Source organism: Ctenocephalides felis, unplaced genomic scaffold, assembly GCF_003426905.1.
Source record: "Ctenocephalides felis isolate EL2017-DRISC unplaced genomic scaffold, ASM342690v1 CF-g0.4_SCAFFOLD_00845, whole genome shotgun sequence".
NCBI lineage: Eukaryota > Metazoa > Arthropoda > Insecta > Siphonaptera > Pulicidae > Ctenocephalides > Ctenocephalides felis.
The window spans coordinates 85,435,309-85,441,527 of NW_020536999.1; the positions used below are offsets into that span (position 1 = coordinate 85,435,309).

The 6,219-nt window shown below is 30.1% G+C and overlaps 1 pseudogene; it reads right to left on the bottom strand.

Moving 5' to 3' along the window:
• Positions 1 to 2,208: 2,208 nt before the first annotated feature.
• LOC113391224 overlaps positions 2,209 to 6,219 on the bottom strand; it is a 13,409-nt pseudogene continuing 9,398 nt past the window's right edge.

Sequence of the window (6,219 nt, forward strand, 5' to 3'; positions counted from 1 at the left end):
GATATTTGGAATCGGGTAATACCAATGGCAGCGCGATTTTTGAATAGAGAAAATTCAAAAATTGTGAGGTATTTTTATTAAATAATTAATGGCTCAATTTAATTGCAATTTGTTACTCGATTGTTTTTATATATTTGACAAATCAATTAACTTTATTACTTGATATACATAAATCATGTTATGTAAGATTTTTGGATAGTTATTATTAACCCTTTCCACTCGGATTCCGCCGCTCCGGCAGCAAAATACAAACTAGTGGGGTGTATGAAGTGGGATTGTTGGATCTTCTCGTACCGTAACGAAATGTTCGAAGAATATTAAATATTTTCAAATAGATTATTATAAATACTTTAACTGTAATAATGATGAGAATTATATAAATTGTATTACAAAGTTAAAATTATTTATTTAAAGTATATAAGTGAGCTTTAGAATTTTAGCCAGAATTAAAATTAAAATCTCAATTATTTTCGATATAAAAAAAAAAAAAATTGATACATTTTGTATGTTAAAACAAGCAAAAAGTTCTTTAAATCATTCAAATCGGACGCTTAGTTCTCTTAAAAACTGCCATTTTTTGCATATTTAGCTCTGTATCTTCGAAATGACTGGACTTGCCTTTGCCAAAAACTACCAACCTCTTCTCCCAATCATTACCAATTGAATGTTTTTTAGATCATTCAAATCTGATACTCCGTTCTCCCAAAAGCTCGATTTGTATTTTCTGCACTTTTTGCTCCGTGTTTCCGCAAAGGCTGGACCTGCCTTTGCCAAAAACTAATCAGCACATCTCTCTATCGATAAGAATCGAATGTTTTTTGAACTGGCTAAAAAATTGTATCCATACATATATACATACACACACACATTCATTTTTTTTTCCAAACTTTAAAAAAATCGATTTTTACCAAAAAAAATTACTTGAAAAATTTGGATTTTTTTATATTCTGAATTTTTTTCTAGGCTTTTTTTAACTGAAAGAAATGTCGAAGCGCGAAGGCGCCGGATCGCTGTCTAACGGATAGATATTGATACGGAACTCATAGAAATATATACTCATTATTAAAACCTCTATGAAATATCTGATAATCTGATGTGCATATGTCTAATAATCATTTTTGTCCGCCAACTGGAATTTATTTTTAGTTTTTTAATTGGATTTCCAAAACTGCTAGACCTGTCTTTCCAAAAATACAATCAGTTCTTCATTTGGTCAAATGTTTTTTGAATTAATCAAATCAGACGCTCCGCTCTCTCAAAAACTGATTTACCACTTTTGGCTCTTTATGCACCGTACCTTTGAAACTGCTGGAACTGTCTTGTCCAAAAACTAATCAGGGAATGGAATGATTTTTAAATTATTCAAATCGATTGATCCGTGTTCCCAAAATCGTTGACAAATATTTGTATCCGCACACACACACACATACACACACATCCATCGATGTTTTCTAAGGTATGCCAAAATGTTCAGAAACCTTTAAACGTAAAGATAAATTTTCATTTGCGATTGCTATATAGCATACCCTACTGGATGTTCATATAGTATGTTAGTGTGTGATGTGAGTCAAAATTTGATCTTCTATCTATATTTTTACAAAATATTATGGTCTAACAAAAAATAGTTTTTTCATAAAAATTCATTAAAGCAGGTGTCTATGCACTTTACAAAGTTATAATTAATTAATTCAATTATAAATATAAGTTTGTTTAAAAGCATCATTTGGAAATCATCTTGATTAGGTTTTAATAAAATCGAAAACCCTGTTTTCGAAATAAACAGTTGAAAATTATATCTAAAGGGCTATATCTCATTTTTTTTTAACTATTAAGGCAATTATTCACACATTCATGCCAAGAGCAAAATGCCATTTGCACCTAGTAATTTGATTTTAATTTTCTTAGCTAAAAAGCCTCATTCAAAAAATATTTTTTTTTTTTATAAATATCATTCAAAATTTCAAAGATATGAAATATACCTTTGCTGCTTTTTTTGTCTAAATTAAACACTTAAAAATAAATAATTAAAAAATACTTAAAAAAGTGTATAGATATATGTAAGAAAATGGAATCGAGAATGAAATAAGTAACAAATAAAAAATATTTCCTTTTTTAAGGCTTTTGGTTTCAAAACTCAAAATCATAAATTAAATAATATATTAATGGTTATTTCTTACCGACTTTTCAAAAAACAAGTATGACCTATCAATTTATTTTGCACGTTTAACTCATACATATTTGTTAAGTATTTAAAAATCAGGATCTGCACCATTGCAGTGAATGTTTAAAAAAAGTGAATACCAATCATTAACATACAAAAATGATTGAAATAGAAAAATTAAATCAACTTGACTTATTTATAAAATAAACTAATACAAATTTATAACATATAATCTAATTCATATCTTGCATATTGATTTTTGGGATCGTTTTGTATCCTAGGATAACCTGCCACGAGTGCATCTTGACCTCCTATGTATAAAGAATTATATATTTTCCAGTAGACGTCTCGTACTTTCCTTGCTGGATGGAAAAGACCCTGAAAATGGTAATAGATTGATATTAGTAATACAACACAAATTTTTAGCTAAAAAACTTAGATTAATTTATCTTTTCCATACCTGTAAAGTGTACTGTAATATTTTAATTGGTCCTAAAGCTACTCGTAATCCTTCAATGGCGTCCATAAATGCCTGCACTAAATGAGGTGATGATTCAAAGATATTAGGCCAGACGTGATTTAATAAGTGAATTAAAGCGTCTTCACATCCAAAACCAAAGACTCCCAAAGCCATATGCTTGATTGCTGCACATGCCGTCTGTCTGTGCACCAAATCCCTAAATAAAAAATATAATTAGTACTAGAAATTTTATAAGAATATACAGGGTGTCCCTGAACTCAACATCAAGCCAAAACGAGATGACAGTATTAAGATTAAGATTCATTCATATTTAATAGTATATCTATACAATCAATAATTTATTAAAGTTTTAATTATTATTGCTATACTGCAATAATATTTTCATTTCAATAATTCATTGCTACTTTTTCATATATAACAAGTCCTCAGTGGTCATGGTCTTTGTGAAAACGTTTACCGCAGTAATTGACAAAAGACTTCGTGGGGAATTAAATGTTAACCACAATAACTGAAAAATGGTTACAGTTTTACCAGAAATCTTGGTTGTGCTTAAAATTTCTAAAATACTTTCTAATTTATTTCATGCTAGTTACTCCATTTAGGCTTGTTAAGTTTTGGGATACCGTGTATAACTAGTTGGTTTGGTATTTAGCCTTGAGGCAAGTTACATGAACTTCCCGATATGTGTAAATAATCGACTTAATCAATAAAAAATAAATTAATTTATGAGTGATTATAAGTATTCCGAGTGAATTTATTACACATCATTACAAACGAACGAACGAACACGTTAACTCGGAGTATTTTCTAAAAGCAAATTTTCAAAAATCAATAATTTTAATTAATCAATAATTATAATTGAACCAGTTTTCGTATGACTTTAATGGTTTACTATGTTCAACACTATCGTTATACCAACTAAATCATCTAATTTTATTTTTAACAAACGTCAAAAAAAACTACTCATTTTCTCAAACTTTGATGAATTTTGAAATTAAACTACTTGTCGTAAGGCCGTAATAATTCAGTAAGTTCTATAAGATCATGATATATATCGCCAAAAATAGTTCCATAAAAATCGGTCTATATTTTTTTTTTCAACAGTTAATTACAAGAAAACGGCTCGGTAGATTTTCACCTAAAACTAATCAGTATCATTCCCAACTAATATCTTTTGAACAGTTTTTGATTTTTTAAAATCGGTTCGGTAGTATGAGCTTAAATGTGGACCAAAGGTTTAACACTTTCTCCCAAATTACAAAGAAACGGCTCGGCCGATCGTCGCACAAAACTGAGAAACGATAATCCTCATCAAGATACATCAAATGCTTTTTAAATACCTGAAATCGGTTCAGGCGTTTTTGAGCAAACGTCGATGAAAGTTCTAATTTTGACAAATGCCAAAAAGACCATACTAATTTTTGCAAACTTTGACGAATTTTAAAGCTAAACCAGTTGTCGTAGGGCCGTAATATTTTAGTATGATCTAGAAGACTATGGTATCTACCGTCAAAAAAATAAACATAAAAATAGTCGAAATTTTTTGTTTAAAAACTTTATTACAAGAAAACGGCCCGGCCGATCTCTACCAAAAACTAATCAGCACGATTTCCAACCAATATCTATCGAACGGTTTTGAATTTTCAAAATCGATTCAGAATTGCGGGCTAAAACGTAGACGAAAAATTTTTCACTTTTCTGCGATTTATAGAGAAACGGCTTGGCCGATCGTTGCACAAAATTGACAAACGATAATCCTCGTCGAGATACATCGAACGGCTTTTAAATTTTTGAAATCGGTCCAGCCGTTTTCGAGAAAACGTCGATTTACGGCAAAAAATCTGTTCACATACACGCACGCACGCACGCACGCACACACACACACACACACACACACACACATACTTTTTCCAAATTTGGTCTCATTCGATTCAGAATGGCTTGAAACGTCGAGAAAACATAAAATTAGCAATTCGGATTTTTTTATGAAAACATAAACTTCTCCTTCGGGAAGTTAAAAATATGCTTACCTGTCCATAAGTGCGTCTTCCAACAACGGGCTGACTGCATAAATATAATCCTTCCCCATCTCACCAATATATTCAAAAAGAAAACTCAACGACTTCAACACACCATTCTGCACATTCAATTCAGGAACCCTATATTCATTCATCAAAGCCGGTAAGACTGTAAACGGAGAACAAGTCTCAGCAACAATAGCAATTGCCACAGTGGTACAGACACGATTCTGTCTTTCCTGCACTTTCAAATTATTCAACAAAGTAGCCAACACATCATGTGGACCGATAGCTTTAGCAATATAGCCAAAAGTGTTCACCGTAGCTCTCCTGATAGCCTTTTTGTGGGCCTTTAACAATTCTAGTAATTCAAAACATTCTCATCCATTCTCTGGCGGAGACGTATTCTGGTCCTCTATCAGCAATTCGGCCGACAAGGTCGATGCAGTTTTCTTGTACTTTTTCGTGACGATTTTTCAAAATTGGTGTCAGTCTTGGAAGTAAATCTTTGATTGGAGGTGTCATTTTGGTCATGCCAATTACATTGACAATGGCTTTTAGGGCTCCAAGGATGGAACCTAGTACTTCAGGGTATTCTTCTCCTAAGTATTCGTAAAGGACGACACCTAAATGGCTCATTAACTTTTCCTAGAAAATAATTAAAACAGTAATTAAAAAATTAATATAATTTTAGTAAGATGATACCAATAATGATTTGAATAATGACAACGTGCTGATTTTTAAATATTTGAAATTAAAAACCACTCTAGTTTGAGTTTTTAAGACAAATTGCTGGAACTGCCCATACAATGCAATTGATAGTTTTTATTTTTTTTTTGAAGATTTTTAGTTTTTAAAAGATTATTTAAATTTTTTAAAAGAATTTGAAATTTTTTTGAAAAAAAAAGACTGAGAAATTTGAGATTATTGATAAGAATTTTTGAAATTTTGAAATTTTTTGAATATTTTGGAGAAATTCATATTTATTTAAAAAAAAGTCGAGGTTTTTGGAATTAAAAAAGAATTTCCCTACGAGATGTTAATAATGAAACTAGGTACAAGTGGCATCTTGTTTTTTGGCAATTTAGATATTTAGATAAAATTTTCAAATTTTTTATTCAATGAAACAAATATAATTTTGATAAGATACCAATAATGATTTGAATAATGACAACATGCTGTTTGTAAATATTTGAAATTAAAAACCACAAGTTTGAGCTTTAAGGCGAATTGCTGGAACTGCCCATACCTTATTTAAAGTTTTTCAACTTTTGAAAATACATTTGATAATTTTAATTTTTTTTTAAAGAGTTTTAATTAAAAAAAATATTTAAAAAGAATTTGAAAATTGGACTACCGAATAATTTTGCATCCGAGTTGAATGAAAACAAAAAACTTTCTGCTTGTTTGTCGAACCGATTGCTTTTAGATTTTTTTTTTTTTAATTCTTTTCCAAAAAATATTTTTTTTTTTACTAAATTTTATTCTTCAAATATATCATTATGGTACGTGAAGTTCCAGCAGTTTGCCTTAAAGCACAAAGCCATACACTACTAGTC